Source organism: Triticum urartu, chromosome 2A, assembly GCF_056163025.1.
Source record: "Triticum urartu cultivar PI428250 chromosome 2A, HENAU_Tu73, whole genome shotgun sequence".
Lineage (NCBI taxonomy): Eukaryota > Viridiplantae > Streptophyta > Magnoliopsida > Poales > Poaceae > Triticum > Triticum urartu.
This window is the reverse complement of record NC_141874.1, coordinates 242,174,132-242,192,596: the sequence shown is the minus strand read 5'-3', so window position 1 is coordinate 242,192,596 and position 18,465 is coordinate 242,174,132. Positions and strand designations below refer to the sequence as shown.

The window sequence follows — 18,465 nt, the reverse complement described above, 5'->3', positions numbered from 1 at the left end:
CACGCGGCGGGCATGCGAGTTTACGCGCTCTAGAGTTGGGGCCCTCGGCCACCGCCCAAACCTCGACGTATCGCCACCAAACCATGTATTTATGGTTAAATAGGTACTTATGTAACTAGAAATGATTTTTGGAAAAAATAAATAGCAAACTATGAGGCAGCCACAGTTCAAATTTGACCCGCTTCCATCTGAATCAGCGGAAATTTATCTTTTTCAGGAGAGGTGGATCAAAAGTTTTTACACCCAACCATTTTGTCAATTGTGCATTAAATATGTCCTAGTATTTTAGAAAATTGATTTGGTCCAATCTTGCAACAATTATTTGGGTGGTCCTTCACAAAAAACCTCCTTTTGGGCACTCGAAAAATGGAAAATGTTTTTTCGTCCAAAGAAAATGAAAACTTCCTTAGGCAGCATTATTTGCCATTCCAATATGCACCCTTGTGCACAATATGAGATCATTTGAACAAACTATGTCATGAATGTGGCCATAAGATTGATTATTTGGCTTGAAAGCCATTGATCTCCACACGTGATAGCTCGTTTTTGAGAACACTTTTTTAAAATAATTGCACTATTACAATTTTGTTATTTTTTCTGGGAACTTGGCCACATATAATGACACAATGCGAAGGTTTCTCAATTTTTTGAATTTTTTATGCACGTTTCAAAATGCGGTCAAAACGGCGGGTTTGACCGTTCCTAGCTAGTTGTTGAATCTTGGAAATCTTTTGATGCTTCTATGATTAAATAGATAGTTATGTACCTAGAAATGATTTTTAGAAAAAATAAAGAGCAAACTATGAGGCAGCTACAATTCAAATTTGACCCGCTTCCTGCTGAATCGGCGGAAATTTGTCTTTTTCACCACTGGTGGATCAAATCTTTTTACACCCAACCATTTGGTCAATTGTGAATTAAATATGGCCTAGTATTTTAGAAAAATGATTTGGTCCAATTTTGCAACAATTATTTGGTAGGTTCTTCACAAAAAACCTCATTTGGGGCACTCGAAAAATGGAAAATGATTTTTTCGTCCAAAGAAAATGAAATTTTTCTTAGGCAACATTGTTTGCCAATCTAAGATGTAAACTTGTGAAAAGTATGATATCATTTGAACAAATATTTGGTAGTTCTTTTAAAAAAACTCATTTTGAGCACTGAAAAATGAAAAGTGGTTTTTTTCTGAAAAACTTATCTTTGATTTCGACCAATTTAAATGGTCGTAAGGTCTTCGCACTGTTTGCTGTGTTATGATTGATCCATGGGTATATCACGCGGATCATGGATTATACACCGTCGGATGCTCGAGGATCCAACGGCAGTCATCAACCCTTCCACACCAACCCTAGCTGTGTTCTTGTGGTCATTTTGCATCCACACCCCCGCCTCCTTTTTTCCCAATCCATCCATCCATCCATTCCAGATCGAGAGGGATCTCGTCTCCTTCCTTCCTCCAGCTCCCTCCAGATCGAGAAAGAGATCGCCGCCGCCACCTCCCTCTAGCGGAGCTCGCCGTCGTCCATGGCCTCCCCCACACCCTCTTGCTCCGCCCGCTCCTCCTCCCTCCACGCCTACCGCGCGCCATTGCCGATTTCCCAAACCAGACCGCCTCCCCGGTTCATTCCTTCCTCCCCTCCCACCCACCCGTCTCGGCGCCGCCACCCAACTCGCCGACGACCTTACGCATCGTCGCCGACCTACGCTCACACCCGCCGCCCCACCCTCTCCACCTCCCCTTCTCCCCCTACCCCGGTAGCACCCAGGCCAACAAACACATGCAGCGGCAAGATCCAAGATCCAGCAAGCTGGCCTATGCCTCACCAGAGGCGCACACGCAGAGTGAGGTGGGCTGCCCGCGTGCACACGCCATGGACCTCCGTCACGGGACGCCAACGCGTCTCATCTGCCCGGCCGCATCACCAAACGGTTGCCTGCCTGCTCCCTGCCGACGCCATCCCGTGCTTGGGACGCCGCGCCTACCACGCCCCGACGTCCCTCCTCCCTCTCCCCTGCGTCGGCCTCGTCGTCCGTCCCCGAGGTACCCCGCCCGACCACCCCCAGTTAGTTCTCTTCTCCGTGGCTGGTTCAGCGTGACATGTTCCTGACATTTTTTCTCTCCTCTCTGTGGTTGGGCAGATGGAGAGTGTGCTCAAGGATGATGCCATCCAGGAGAAGGGTGAACGTGCTAGGGTGGTAACCAGCCCCCTCCCATCTGATCTGCTTGTTTTCCTTCTTGGTCTGACTGGGTCGGTTCGTTCGTCAGTTGGTTGGATGGCGCTGCTACAACTGTGTGCAATTAGTATATAGTGATCTCACTTAGACTGCAAAATCCATATATTTGCCTGATCTTTGTATAGGTGGTATGATTATAACTGAACCATATGTTCTGTTTTATAATATATAACTGAATCATGAGTTTGTTTCATATTTTAAACCTACATGAAAGGAAGTGTGATTGTTGACGATGGTTATTGTTGCTGAATCCATATCCTGGTTCAGACTTATATTTTGCTATTCTTAGGTGGCGGGCTTATACAGCATCGTGAGCAGGAGGGCCATGAGGGGTTTGCTGCTCTTCTCCTAGGGCGACCAAGAGGTCCTGCCCCGAGCTCATGCACGTCCACGCCGACCCACCACAACAGGTAGCATCTCCATCTCCCTCTCATCTTCCTCTGCTCTCTATTGCTGCTCCGAATTATAAATGTTGGCAAAGAGATGTCCCTATTTTCCTCAGTACTATGCACTGCTATATTTATGTGGTTGTCTTTGTGTGCATCTTATTTTGAAACCAAGTGAGACACCTCCATCCCCTACATCTTGACGATCCCTCATGCATTGCTCTCACTACCTCCTGCTCGTAGATTTCCAATTGCCTTTGTTGCCTGCTCACTTAATTAATTAAGTGATCAACATCATTTCTATGTAGATATGCAACTCTTGAGTATATTTTCCTTATATGCCCCTTTCATACCATTCCCACTCAAATCAAAGCTTGTGTATGCACTTGATATTTGCAATGAGACTTGAGAGAACATCTGTATGCACTGAAGTTTTCTCTAATATAGATTTTTCAAATAATATTGAGTGGACATATAGAAGAAAGCTTGTGTATGCACTGAAGTCTCAAAACATGTCACCACTTGTAGATGTCTACGTGCTGCCACCTCCACTTTTATCCCAGCTTTTTGCGCTCACAGCTGTGGCATGTTATATCGGCCAATGCTATCATGATAGGAACCTATGTGAACACAAGTTTTTGTATATACCCTTTTTGCATCCGAGTTTTGTAGCGACATCACAGAACCTTGTGGACAAGATCTGAGACAGTTTAGGTACATGATTCTTGTTATATGACTGCTTTCACATATGCAAATTCTGCCTGTGCACATTTTCTGAGATGGCTGAAACGCACGCCAGGTCCTGCCTGTGCCTGGGGGCTTTGAATTTCGTGTTTGGTACTGAATACTGATACTGGGACGTGGGCGGTTGTGTTTTAGGATTTGTAGATCTGTTTCTTCCCTAGCGTTGCTGTATGCTGGAAAACATTGTCAGGGCTTGCAGGTTTTTTATTGCTGTACTCTGTTGGTCAGCTCTGTACTTGTTATAAGACTTGTTAGAGATTTCAATATGTGTTGCACATGTATCTATATATGTATTTAAGAGTGTAGATTTTTACTCATTTTGCTTCGTATGTAGTCCGCATTGGAATCTCTAAAAAGACTTATATTTAGGAGTAATTTATAGTACATACGTGTTTATCTAAAAGCGGGAATGGCTCAGAATCTGATCGGCTATTTGTCAAGGAGTACTGCTGCATATCAACAAGAAGTACGTAGGGCTATTTGACCGACTCACTTCCTAGCCATAGTAGGTAGTGCTTAGCTCTGTATGGTGGTCGTTGCTTCGTTGAATTGCTTGGTGTTGCTGTAGCCATAGTAGCCAGTGCTACTGTTTCCACAATCGATGCTTACTGAAAGATCATGACTAGTACTGTGACATATGCTCGGTGACTAAAAATATGTTGATTTATAAGATTTTTTCAGTAAAGTGGAACTTCTTAAATATTGCATGCTGAAGTAAACTGAAATGTGCAGCGCAGTACATTACCAGAAGCAGACTGGCCATGGACTCAATCATTCTTTGTTATTACAGTTTGACTGTATCTCCAATGCACTCAATCATTCTTTGTGATTACAGTTTGACTGTATCTCCAGCATTGACAAATACCATTGCTTGTTCAAATTTATATTGGAGTTGCTTGTTCAAATTTATACTGGAGTTGCTTGTTCAACATTGATAAAATGTCATTGCTTGTTTAAGGACTCCACTAATCTGGATTGTAAATTATTCATTTTGCTGCTAGTGTCCATTTAGCAGTTTTTTTACTATGTTCCTACCAAGATGATTCAGCCATTTATTTGTTTTCCTGCAGCGAAGTGTGGCTGGACGATCGAGGCTGCTATTCTGCCTTGATCTGCACACAAAGAGTTCCTAGACCTGACTTGAAGCAAGGATACCTGCGGCTGCAAGCCAACAATATCTGAAGACGGGTGCTGCTTGCCTATGTTCTCAGCATAACTATAGGCTGCCATGTCTTTTCCACTTTCCTTTTCGCTTTATGTAATGCTAACTTGACGGTCAGCCTATAGTTATGCGAAGAACATCGGCAAGCAGCACCTGTCTTCAGACGTACACTGCCATGTCTTGTTCCATTAATCACCTAGTCCTCCTGTTAGTGACATTCATCTAGTATTTTATTTTGCAAAGCATGCAATGGTTTGGAGTACTTGATCATGGCCTGATGGAACCTACATGTCGTGGTTTACACATTTACACATTCATGGTTTCCTCTGCTGTTTGTAATTGTTCTGGTTAACTATGCTAGTAGATATCGCGTGGGATCTGTAGCTAGTGTCTGCTGTGCATGTCCTCTTTGACGAGTTCATTCTTTGAAAAATATTTCTTGATAAGTTGCTTTCTGTCCAAATGCATACTATTATTTCAGATGCTTTCTATACTTTAGCTAGTGTCTGTTGTGACATCTTTCTATACTTTAGAACTACCACTTATCATGTTGCGTATTTCTGATGCTTTCTAAGTTGGTAATATATTTCACCAGTACTTGATTCCCTTTTCAAATTGTTGTTGCCATGTGATTGTCCTTCCCATTAGTTCATGTGAAATTTGGATTTTAAGATTATGGCTTAATATGTTGTCTCATGCTGTTGATTTCACTTGTGCAGAATCTATTGACTAATCTTGACAAGTTTTGCTCTTCTGACCGCCCGTGCTGCTGCTCTTTGTGGTAAGAGTCCTTGAGTGCTAAAGTGCATGTCTCGACTTGACTGTGCTTACGATTATGGGTTTACTCAAGTTATACCAAGGGCAGTAAACCATACAGTGCTCCTTTGTTTGTACTTGCTAGTATTAAATTTACGCTCCTTGGAAAGTGCTGGGATTAGATATACCAAGTACCAACCAGACAAGGCTAAAGTATAGCTGATCAGGCTTGCACTGCCCTGAGTGATGCAAACCTATAGTGGTTCTTTTATAGTTCCTTAATCTACTGACTGATTTCTAGTAAAGCTAATATACACATTTGCTGGCTCTGTTAATGGCTATTTTATCAGAATGGTGCCTGTGTACTTTTGTAATTTGGTGGTTGTTCTAACATTTGTTATCAACTCATGTCATATACTAATGTCATCACTTTAATTCATGGGTTTCACATTAGAAGATAATCATGGTTTTGTTGTATCACCATATTTACCAGGTCCACGACGGCGTCTGGCCCGTCGAGTCCTTCTGCAGCCGCTGCAGCTACTCCTTCCACAGCTTGGGTGGGACTCGTCGGATTGGCCTCCTCATTTCCCATTTCAGGTAGTACATCCTTCTTGCTCGAATCTACTATTTGATCTGCCTGCACATCTCTCACTCCAGCGCAGAATTGATGGGTTCTTCCTGGATTCTTGTGTAATGAGCTCTTCTTTTTTAGTACTTCTGTAATGGTATTAAGAAATAAAATTCATATGTTTCTATATATGTTCTTTTAGATAAGTATGTCAATACATAACTAGTAATGTAAATGGTGTGACGCAGTTCTAAATATAAATGCAAATAGCTTGTGAATGTCACTCTCATGTATCAGGGTCCTGTTCAACCTTATGTAAAGCTAAAATTCTTGTTGTGTGCAGGGCGGCTAGTGATGCAGCAAACCAAGCAGTAGCAGGCACACCAAGCAGCAGCAGGGGGAGGGTATCTCTCGAACGTCGCCGCTGCCACTCATTGCTTCTGTCACTGATTAATTATGGATGATCGCTGTTAGTTTAGCTTGGCTGCTGTTAGTTTAGCTCCTTGGTAGTCCCCCCCCTCTCTCGCAAGCGTGTAGAAATAGATATGGTAGCTGTAGTCCCATGTAGCTGTAGTTCCTGTACTCGGTCTGCCCTTTGTTGCTTCATTTCTATGTTAATTCAGTCTCTGTTGAATGTATCTACTATCTACTGTTATGGCTGTTGAAAGAAATGAAATAGTTTGGATGCATACGTACATGCTGAGATGTAAGCTGGAATAGCCATCTGCCCTTGTGATGTCAAGCTTCTAAATGCATGTTGTGGAGGCCCAAAATAGACAGGATTGTAAAAGGGCTGAGGCCCAAAAAAGAAATGAAATATAGAAGGCTACGTCCTAGAAAATAAAATGGGCCAGGCCCATGAACCCAACAAAAATTGATGAAAAAAACACAAATAGGCTGAATTAATGGGCTCGGCCAATGTAAAACACCGAATCGGGGGCTGAATCTTGTCAGTGACCTTTTCAATTGGTCGCAATTTTGCCACGTCAGATTGCCACGTCGGATCCGACATGGCCTGGGCAGACAGCCAGTGGCCAAAACAAAAGGTCATGGGTTCAACGACCTTCTGTTTTGGTCGTAAATGTTTACGACCTTCTCAGAGAAAAGGTCGCTAATTTTAGTTTACGACCGCCAGCTTTTGACCTTTTGTTTTTGGTCACAGAAAGGTTGCAAATGAAAAACTATGACCTTTCAGTGGCCAATAGTGAGGGTCACAAGTTGACATATTTCTTGTAGTGTACCTACTGTTGATGCTTCTGTAGCTCCTGCTGCTACTGCGGAGGTGGAGGACCATTACGACGATGAGGTTGATCAAAATCAGAACTACGTGCAACCACCAGCACCACCACTACCAGGTCGTCCTCATGCATATCATCGCAATGGTAGGGCTGCAGCACCACCTGAGGTACGAGATCATGACCATCTTCCTAAACTAAAATTGAATATTCTACCATTTGAGGGTAGATATGTTCCTGATATATACCTTACTTGGGAGTTAGAAACTGAACAATGTTTTACATGTTTACAATATCCTCAGGAGAGACGTGTTCCTACTGATGTTTGTGCTTTCACTAGTTTTGCATGTGTTTGCTTTGAAAACTGCTATGCGTACTCGTTGGGTTCCACCATATTATCAACATGAATTACTTCAAAAATTGCAGTGTTTAAGACAAGGTAATTTTTTTGTAGAAGAATATTATCAGGAATTACAAACTAGCATGATTAGATGTAGTATTGTTGAGGATAATGAAGCTATGCTTGCACGTTTTATGGGTGGATTAAATAAAGAGATTCAGAGAATTCTAGATTCTAAGGAATATAATAATATCACTTGTTTATTCCATCTTGCTTGCAAAGCTGAACATGAAGTGCACGATCGATAGGCATTGCGCGAACTAACTTTTCTGCAGGTCCACCTTCATCATGGACACCGCGTGCATCCTCTAGTTCCACACGTTCTGCTGCATCGACACCTCCGTCAGCTACCACCTCCAACCGTGATACAAGAAAGCAGGCACAACCACCCCTATCTGCCAAGAGCACACCTTCTGGGCCTGCACAAAGCTCTTCTTCATCCATGGCATCAACATGGCAAACACACAATATTATTTGTCATCGTTATAAGGGTGGAGGTTATTATGTGAGAGAATGCCCATCTAAGCTTTTGATGATTGTTACTGAGGATGGTGGGTATGACTCCGCTAGTGATTATGATGAGGAGACTTTGGCTCTTATTACAAGTGAAGAACACGGTGAAGATGATTCTGATCATGAGACGCAATACATGGCTGCTGAAGATGCTGACATGTATGAATGTTTAGTTGCTGAACATATTTTGAGTGTGTAGGTTACATAAGCTGAGCAAAATAAGATGCATAATTTGTTCCGTACAAAGGGAGTTGTGAAGGAACGTTCTGTTCCCGTCATCATAGATGGAGGGAGCTGCAACAACTTGGCTAGCATGGAGATGGTGAAGAAGCTATCTCTCACCACAAGACCACATCCACATCCTTACTACATCCAATGGTTCAACAGCAGCGGCAAGGTTAAGGTAACACGTCCTATTCATGTGCATTTAAGTATCTCTACATATGCTGACTATGTTGATTGTGATGTGGTACCTATGCAAGCATGTTCCTTATTACCTGGTAGACCATGTCAATTTGATAAAAATTTTGTACACCATGGTAGAAACAATCAGTATACTCTTGTTCATAAGGATAAAAATATTACTTTACTTCCTATGACTCATGATTCCATTTTGAAAGATGATATTAATAGAGCTAATAAAGCAAAACAGGAGATAAATAAGTGTGAAAATCAGATTGTGGCAAAAGAATTTGAGCAACAAATGAAGCCTAATAATAAACCATCTAGTGTTGCTTCTGAAATTAAATTGAAAATTGCATGTTTACTTGCCACCAAATCTAATATTGATAATCTAGATTTCAGCAAATCTGTTTGCTATGCTTTTGTGTGCAAAGAGGCATTATTTTCTTTCGAGGATGTACCTTGCTCTTTGCCTCCTGCTGTCACTAACGTTTTGTAGGAGTTCGTTGACGTCTTTGCACAAGACATGCCACCGGGATTACCACATATTCGAGGGATTTAGCATCAGATTGACTTAATTACCGGTGCTTCGCTGCCAAACCGTGCGCCATATCATACCAATCCAGAGGAGACAAAGGAGATTATGTGTCAAGTACATGAGATGCTCGACAAAGGTTATATACATGAATCTCTTAGTCCTTGTGATGTTCCTATTATACTAGTGCCAAAAAAGGATGGTACGTCGCGTATGTGTGTTGATTGTAGAGGCATTAATAATTTTACTATTCGTTATCGTCATCCTATTCCTAGGCTAGATGACATGCTTGATGAATTGAGTGGATCTACAATATTATCCAAAGTTGATTTGCATTGTGGATACCATCAAATTCATATAGAATTGGGAGATGAATGGAAAACAACATTTAAAACTAAGTTTGGATTATATAAGTTGTTAGTCATGCCTTTTGGGTTAACTAATGCACCTAGTACTTTGATGAGATTAATGAACAAATTTTTACGTGCTTTCATTGGACGATTTGTGGTAGTCTATTTTGATGATATACTAATTTATAGCAGATCTTTGGAGGAACATTTGGAATATTTACGTGTTGTTTTTATTGCTCTACGTGATGCACATTTGTTTGGTAACCTTGGGAAGTGTACAGTTTGCACCGACCGAGTATCTGTTCTTGGCTATGTTGATACTCCACAAGGAATTTAAGTAGATAAAGCCAAGATTGAAGCTACTGAGAGTTGGCCGCAGCCCAAAACGGTCACACAAGTGAGGAGTTTTCTTGGCCTTGCTAGATTCTATAGGCGTTTTGTGAGAGGTTTCAGCACCATTGCTCCACCTCTCAACGAGCTTACAAAGAAGGGCGTGCCTTTTGTTTGGGCTACCGCACAGGAAGAAGCCTTCACGGTATTGAAAGATAAGTTGACACATGCTCCTTTACTCCAACTTCCTGATTTTAATAAGACTTTTGAGCTTGAATGTGATGCTAGTGGAATTGGATTAGGATGTACGTTATTACAAGATGGCAAACCTGTTGTATACTTTTCTGAAAAGTTGAGTGGGCCTAGTCTGAATTATTCTACATACGATAAAGAATTATATGCTCTTGTTCAGACTTTAGGAACATGGCAACATTATTTATGGCCCAAAGATTTGGTATACATTCTGATCATGAATCTTTGAAACATATTAAAAGTCAAGTTAAACTGAATCGTAGACATGCTAAATGGGTTGAATTCATTGAGACTTTCCCTTATGTCATTAAACACAAGAAGGGTAAAGAAAATGTTATTGCTGATGCATTGTCTTGTCGCTATACTATGCTTTCACAACTTGACTTCAAAATATTTGGTTTGGAGACCATCAAAGATCAATATGTGCATAATGCTGATTTTAAAGATGTAATGCAGAATTGTAAAGAAGGAAGAACATGGAACAAGTTCTTCATTAATGATGGATTTGTGTTTCGTGCGAACAAGCTATGCATTGATCCGTTTGTCTTTTGTTGTTGCAGGAGGCGTATGGAGCAGGATTAATGGGACACTTTGGCGTGAAGAAGATGGAGGCCGTACTTGCTACACTTTTCTTTTGGCCAAAGATGAGATGGGATGTTGAGTGTTTTGTTGCTTGCTGCACTACATGTCAAAAAGCTAAGTCATGACTCAATCCTCATGGTTTATATATGCCTTTGCCTATACCTAGTGTTCCTTGGGAGGATATATCTATGGACTTTTGTCGGGGTTGGGGTCCCGACAAACCCTTAAGGTTCGAACACTGGGGTGCGGTGAAGTCTATCCCTCCAACCGATCTACGCCCTAGCTTGCTAGGATCTTGCGGACGAACTCGACAAACTCACAACACAGATGGACACAGGGATTATACTGGTTCGGGCCACCGTTGCGGTGTAACACCCTACTCCAGTGTGGTGGTGGATTGCCTTTTGAGCTGATGATGAACAATACAAGGGAAGAACGGCCTCCTGAGGTTGAGGCGTTCTTGGGCTCGGTGAGCTTGTCTGTCTGACCGTCTCTCTCCACTATGGTGGCTAGTCCTATTTATAGAGGCCCTGGTCCTCTTCCCAAATATCGAGCGGGAAGGGAGCCAGCAATGGCGGGCTAATTTGAAGGTGGATAGCTAGTACAAGCTATCCTGACAAAAGTAGTCTTCGCCTGCACAAAGTTCTGGTGGTGACGCTGCTCCGGGCTCCATGATGACCTCCGTCTTGCAGTCCTTGGTCTTGGTCTTGTTGCATCGAAATGGCAACCTTTGCTTGATGCCTCGGTACTCCACGACTGCGCTTGCCCCCTTTGCACCAAAGAGGAAACAAGGACGCTGTGCGCGCTGGCGCCCGCCTGGTGTCGATCGTCATGGCTCACGTCACGAAAGCCTCGTGAGGTTCGCCCCTCCTTGATATCTCCGCTCCTCGTGAGCCTGCCCAGCTAGGCCACCTAGGAGGAGGTCTTGCATCATCCGCCTCGCGAGGCTTGGCCCCTCGCGAGGGTCTTGAGTGCTTTGCTGGTGAAGATGGGCTGTACGGCCTGCTGGCTCATCCACGCCATGGGCCGCAGGCAGGCAAGCCTGGGGACCCCCGTTCCTAGAACGCCGACAGTAGCCCCAGGGCCCAAGGTGCGCGCGGGCTTGGCTTCGCGGTGAAGCCAAGGGTCAAGCTCGAAGCACTGCGGGCCCCAAAAGCCTGCGGCCTCGGTTGACGCGTGGCGGTTGATTGAACGTGGGTGTCTCCGCTTCCCGACGCTGCTTTGGCGACTACACGACTTGACAGGTCACTGCGACATGCAAGGGGAACCATCATTACCTGTGATCGTGGGAGACATCGGTTGGCCTTCTCTTGATATAAATGGGGGGGGGGGGGCGAAGCCCCCGTTGCCCATCCCTTCCTTGCTTGCTTCCTCCTTCTTGCTCCACTACTTGCTCCAATGGCGCCCATCAGAAGATTCTCCACCGAGGAGAAGGGGAAAGCCCCCTGGGATGCCCCGGAGCCACTCCTGCCCAAGAAGAGGTCGATCCATCACCGTGACAAGGCGGCGTTGCAGGTGGTGGCGAGGCCTTTGTGCGAGCGTCCTCCGGCGGGGTACCCGCTACCCTTGTACGCTGCATCCGTACGCTTAGGAAGACGAAGTGGCGAGCAGCGTCACCCTCACCGCACCCGGGGCCGCCATGCGGTGGACTCCTGGTGCTGTGGACGCCCACGCCTCCGAACTCTTGGATCCGCTTCCCACAGTTCTTCTCCGACATGATGCCGCTGAGGGGGCCTCTCGAGCTCTAGATGCAGAATGCTGATTGTGGTGCTCCGGCGATCAGAGCGAAGATCGAAGCGGTTCCCATTGGCAAAATCTTCATGACTCGCGGCAGGGGCGAGATTGTGTGGAGCTGTCACGCGAGGGGTGCCCTCGCGATTCACTTCGAGTACGACGGCGCCTCCATGCTTCTCTTCAAGGTCTTTGACACCGAGGGCCGCCGCCTAGAGTGCTGCTCTGGAGAGGAGCGCGAGGCTGACGCGCGTTCCACCCGCGACTACCCGAGAAGTAGCAGCCCTTGGGAATCCAGCAGTTCTCCCGAGCTCCAGGAGACTTCGGAGATGAGTGACGACATCTACATCCCCCCGAGCTCTCACCGTGCTAGGGGCAAGGCCGCGGCTTCCGGCCGCCGCCGCCGCTGATCTGGATGGGGTTGGCGCCGGCCTCCCGTGACCCACTGTTGATGATGGCGTCCACCACGAGAGGATGTAGATAGGATCCCCCAGCATCAGCTTTTGTTTCCTGCGAAGAATCATGAATCACCCCATGGGGGCATGTAAGGATCCGCAATGCCTTTGTACCTATTTTCCTTGTTGTGAAAATTTGATGAACGCGCGCCCAGTTAAGGCTCGGCCTCCCCTTTCTTTCTTCGCGATAGCTTGTTGCTCTACACCGACGGGTCCCGATCCCAAGGCGGCTACAGCCGTCGCTGGTATGCCAGGTCGCGATGCCGTGGTCAAGGCCAGGAGGTGCGTGGCCCGAGGTCCAGTAAGAGCCCATGGGGCGCGATGCTCAGCAGGTACCCCTTAGCGCCCAAGCGGCCATTGCAAGGAAAGAAAAGGGAGATGACTTGGCCGCAACGGGGTTGCAGCATGGGGTGAGCGACTATGGGGACCAAATGTTTTGCTGATCTGAGGGCGAAACTTATCTTGATGACTTCGCGGTGATTCCCGATGTTGCGCTAGGGCTGCGCGCCAACTTACGCGACATAGCTAAGTCGGACCGTGCGAGTTTTCCTTCTCCCGAGCTCCCCTTAATGCTCTACGTCCTCAGGTCACGGCCCTCGAGCGAGCTCAGCCGCCACTGGTATTCCAGGTCGTGATGCCGTGGTCAAGGCCAGGGAGTGAGGGCAGGAGAGCCAGTAAGAGCTCCTGAGTTGTGATGCTCAGGAGCCCCCCTTTTAACGCACAAGCGAGACTCACGAGAGGAAAGGAGACTCTTGGTGCCGCCTTCTATCCTTCCCGCGGGGTTCCTGTGAACAGGCACAAGGAGAAACATGGTTGGTTGTTACTGCCGCCTGCCTGCAGCTGGTTGGTCCGGGTGAAGTGAAGGCACTAAGGGCCTAATGAGGTGACATGCACGGCGCGTGCCGCAAGCCAGAGCTCGACCACTCAGATTTGTCGGTCGTGGCAGGGATGGACCCATGCACCAGCTTCGTGCTTGTGTAGGGGCCCCGAGGGGGGTGATGATCGAGCAGGTGATAGCAGTTGGCAGGTTAAGCATGAAGAGCAGATCGACTAGGATAAATGCAGGAAGATACATGCCACTGGGTCTTGCCCGAGCGGCGTGGGGATGATGCAGCCCAAGGGGCGGCCCCAACAAGGTAAGCTAAAGACATAAGTAAAAGGGGGACATGCCGCAGGGACGGACCCACGTGGCCTGGGAATAGTGCAGCCCGAGGGGCGCTCCCAGCTTAGACGAACTTGGAAGCTGTCACCTGGGTCTGTAGACGAAGTAGAGCCGGTGCAGCTGAAGCCACGCGTCGAAGGAATGACTCCTCATGAGCCACCGGGACCCTGAGGCTCAGGAGGCTCTGGGAGCTCAGGAGGTTCCCTAAAGGCCGTCGCCATCTCCTCCCGAACGGCACGGAACCTGCCCTCCTGAGCCGCCTGGACTTGCCGCAGGTTGCGCTGATAGGCTGACGCCGCACTCGGCAAGCCGAAGGGCATGTGAACGTTGCTGTGCGGTGGACCCTCACAGCGGCCCGCGCATGATGGCCAGAAGCGTTCCTGAGATGCTGCCCTGTTGAGCCCTGGGATGTCGATGCAGGCGAGCAACTCAGCACCCTCGCCTGGGCGGTGAGCCACACTCTGTGAGCGGCTGTCGCCACGCATGGCTCTTGCGTCTTGTAGCTCTAGGGTGGTCTTGGTGATGAATTCCTGGGTGGTGGGCATTCCTCGCCTCATGCTCTCCTGCGGAACACGTGTTGCGAAGCACGCTTCCAAGTGGTGCCTAAGCGCCTCCCTCGTGAGAGTGGCAAGGTCTGAGGCCCTCCAGAAGAGAGCCCCCGAGCCTTGCCCAAGGAGGGTGCCGGGCGCGCTTTCCTATGCGGTGGAGCGAGGCACCCCTGGAGCGGGCGCCAATCCTGATGAGGCTCCTAATGTGACGCCATCTTCTTGGGGTCCTGCACGGCGCGGTAGCTTCTTCTTGGGGATGGTCTCCGGAGGGCCCTCACTTCCACAGTCAGGGTTGTCGATTGCCGTGGCTTGGAAGGCGCGCTCAAGGGAGCACACCGCATCCCTTTCTTCACATGGGACCGTGATGATCCCCCCGCTTCCTGGCATCTTGAGTATGTTGTAGCCGTGGTGAGTGACTGCCATGAACTTGTCCAGGGCTGGGTACCCGAGGATGGCGTTGTACGGCAGGGGGATGTGTGCGACATCGAAGTCGATGAGATCGGTGCGGTAATTCTTGCGCTTCCCGAAGGTGACAGGCAGGCGGACCTGCCCTATCGGTGTGGTGGAGCCGTCAGTCACTCCTCAGAAAGGCTTGGTTGGCTGGAGCTGCTCATAGGGCACTTGGAGGCTGTCGAATGTGTCGGCGGATAGGACGTTGAGCCCTGCGCCACCGTCTATGAGAGTATTGGTGACTTGCACATTGCTGATGACTGGGGAGCACAGCATAGGGAGTGTGCCAGCAGCGGATGCGCACTTGAGCTGGTCGGCCGAGCTGAAGGTGATGGCGCATTGGGACCACCGGAGCGGGCGCGTGGCCTCGAGCTTGGGGAGCGCCGCATTTACTTCGCGAGCGAACTGTTTGATGGTACGCTGAGAGGCTGGGGCCTGAGCGCCGCCCAGGATGCAAGCGACCGCGTGCGGCTCCTGGAAGCCCACAGCCCCCTCGTCCTGGTGATGGTCGTCGTCCCTCCTTCGTGGTGGCAACGGGGAAAGACCGGCGTTGCCCTGGTGACGATCCTTGCGAGGCGGGTCCCTCCAGGCGCCCTCGCGTGGTTGATCCTGCCAGCGGTCCTCGCGAGGCCGGTTGCACCACTCCTGGCGCAGGTCACGGTCATCCCAGCGTCCGCCTTCGCGTCCTCCTCCGCAGTCGTAGCCCCGGTCGCTGCGCTCGGGGTGTTGGCCGAAGCGTCCTTCTCGAATAGCTCTCAGCTCTTAACACTCGCTGGTGTTGTGGGTGTTCAGGTTGTGGAAGGCGCAGAAGGGCCGGCCGTTCTTGGATAACTCGGGCCGATCTCTGCCTCGCTTGGTGTCGGGCTCCGCTGCGAGCATGACTGCCTCTTTGCGCTTCACGTAATTGGCCTTGGCCTTCTTTTCCTCCACTCCTGCAGCTGCCAGCTCCAGGAGATAGGCGCCCCTCCTCAACTTTTGCGCACCTAGTCGCCAGGTTGAACAGCTCCTGAGATGTGTAGAGCTCCTCATGGATGGCCAGCTCTTCCTTCATCTTGACGCCGTGGACGCCGTCGGAAAACGCGGAGATGATGGCCTCGTCCAAGACCTAGGGAATATTGAGGCGGGTGCTGTTGAAGCGATGGATGTACTTCTGGAGGGTCTCTCCGGGCTGTTGCTTGATGCGGCGTAAGTCGCCCGCGACCGGTGGGCGGTCACGAGTGCCCAGGAAGTTGGCGACGAAGTGGTCGCGCATCTCGTCCCAGGAGGAGATCGAGTCGTGCTGCAGGTTCAGGAGCGGGACCCATCATTGAGAGCCATGGGAAACCAGTTCGCCATGACCTTCTCGTCGCCGTTGGCCGCTTCGATGCTCAACTCATAGAGCTGCAGGAACTCCGCGGGGTCGGAGGTGCCGTCGTACTGTGGAGGCAGATCTGGCTTGAACTTGCCTGGCCAGGCAACGCTATGCAGCTCAGTAGTGAAGGCGCGGCATCCTGCTGTGGTTGCCGGGGCCCATATCGGGCGCAGAGCTTGATCTTGGCGAGGTTCGCGCTGCGCCACTGCAGGCGGCGCGCGGTCTTGACGAGGTGGCGCGGGGAGTGCTGGTGCGGCGTCTCGCGGTCGCGGGGCTTCTTGGCAGCTCCTTTCTTCACGCGCGGGCGCCGGGCGTGGCGGATCGCGTCGTGGAGGCGCGCGCCTTGGCGCCAAGGCACCGTCTTGGGGTTGAGGTGGTGGAGGCGCGCCACGGGCCCCGTTGCCCACAGCCTGCTGAGGGGGAGGCAGAGACTGAGACGGCGCCAGAGAGCCCCCCGTGGCACGGACGAGCTCGGCGACGTGGTCGAGCCACTCTTCATAGACGTCGTTGACAGGGCGATAATGCAGGAGCTCGTTTGCTGCGATGAGCACGGCCCGTGCCTCCAGGGGAGCGCGGTGCGCGTGAGACGAAGAGCCAGCAGGAGCGAGTGAGGGAGTAGCGGCACGGCCATCCTGCCGCACCGAAGGATGTTGCAAGGACGCCTGCTGCTCGTTTCCCACTGGGCCGGTGGCTGCGTTGGCGGTGGGGGAGGGACATCGACGAGGCGGCCCACCGACGGGTGCCGTCTGTGCGACGCGGGCGGCGAGGGCGGCCCGATGCACAGCTCGAGCACGGGAGCGTCTGCCATGGAGACGACGGGGCGACGGAGCGATGAGGGACAGAGAGGAAGCTACGGCGCACCCCTACCTCGCGCGCCAAATGTCGGGGTTGGGGTCCCGGCAAACCCTTAAGGTTCGAACACTAGGGTGCGCGCGAAGTCTATCCCTCCAACCGATCTATGCTCTAGCTTGCTAGGATCTCGCGGACGAACTCGACGAACTCAGAACACAGATGGACACAGGGTTTATACTGATTCAGGCCACCGTTGCGGTGTAACACCCTACTCCAGTGTGGTGGCGGTGGATTGCCTCTTGGGCTGATGATGAACAATACAAGGGAAGAACGGCCTCCTGAGGTTGAGGCGTTCTTGGGCTCGGTGAGCTTGTGTGTCTGACCGTCCCTCTCCATTGTGGTGGCTAGTCCTATTTATAGAGGCCCTGGTCCTCTTCCCAAATATCAAGCGGGAAGGGATCCAACAATGGCGGGCTAATTTGAAGGGGGGCAGCTAGTACAAGCTATCCTGACAAAAGTAGTCTTCGCCTGCACAAAGTTCTGGTGGTGACGCTGCTCCGGGCTCCACGATGACTTCTGTCTTGCAGTCCTTGGTCTTGGTTTTGTTGCAGCAAAATGGCAACCTTTTCCTGATGCATCGGTACTCCACGACTGCGCTTGCCCCCTTTTCACCAAAGAGAAAACAAGGACGCTGTGCGCGCTGGCGCCCGCCTGGCGCCCGCCTGGTGTCGAACGTCATGGCTCACGTCACGAAAGCCTCGTGAGGTTTGCCCCGCCTTGATATCTTCGCTCCTCCTGAGCCTGCCCAGCTAGGCCACCCCGGAGGAGGTCTTGCATCGTCCGCCTTGCGAGGCTTGGCCCCTCGCGAGGGTCTTGAGTGCTTTGCTGGAGAACATGGGCCGTATGGCCTGCTGGCTCATCCACGCCGTGGGCCGCAGGCAGGCAAGTCTGGAGACCCCCGTTCCCAGAACGCCGACAACTTTGTTTTAGGTTTACCTCGAACAAAGAAGGGGAGGGATAGCATATTTGTTGTCATGGATAGATTCTCGAAAATGGCACACTTTATACTATATCATAAAAGTGATGATGCTGTTAATGTTGTTGATTTGTTCTTTCGTGAAATTATTCGTTTGTGTGGTGTGCCAAATATTATTGTTTCAGATCGTGGTACTAAATTTCTTAGCCAGTTTTAGAAATGTTTATGGGCTAAGTTGGGGACTAAACTGCTTTTTAGTACTACTTGTCACCCCCAAATTGATGGACAAACTGAAGTAGTCAATAGAACATTGTCTACTATTCTTAGGGCTATTATGAAGAATAATAAGAAAATGTGGGAATAATTCTTGCCCCATATTGAATTTTCTTATAATCATTCATTGCATTCTACTACTAATATGTGCCTTTTTGAAATTGTGTATGGTTTCCTACCTCGTTCACCTATTGATTTGTTGCCTCTTTCGTCTTCGGAGAAGGTTAATTTTTATGCTAAACAATGTGTGGAATTGATTTTAAAAATGCATGAT

General features: G+C 49.0%; 1 long non-coding RNA gene across 3 annotated transcripts; it reads left to right on the top strand.

The window, feature by feature from the left end:
- Nucleotides 1–1,408: 1,408 nt before the first annotated feature.
- LOC147984696 (uncharacterized) lies at nucleotides 1,409–6,630 on the top strand. Of its 3 annotated transcripts, none has more exons than XR_015616189.1 (6): nucleotides 1,411–2,041; nucleotides 2,140–2,193; nucleotides 2,525–2,645; nucleotides 4,436–5,308; nucleotides 5,777–5,883; nucleotides 6,198–6,621. It is a non-coding gene; the product is annotated as an uncharacterized LOC147984696 (long non-coding RNA). The 3 variants fall into 3 exon arrangements; XR_015616188.1 differs by having other exon boundaries at nucleotides 2,140–2,196; XR_015616187.1 differs by having other exon boundaries at nucleotides 1,409–2,041; nucleotides 2,140–2,645; nucleotides 6,198–6,630.
- The last annotated feature ends 11,835 nt before the right edge of the window (nucleotides 6,631–18,465 follow it).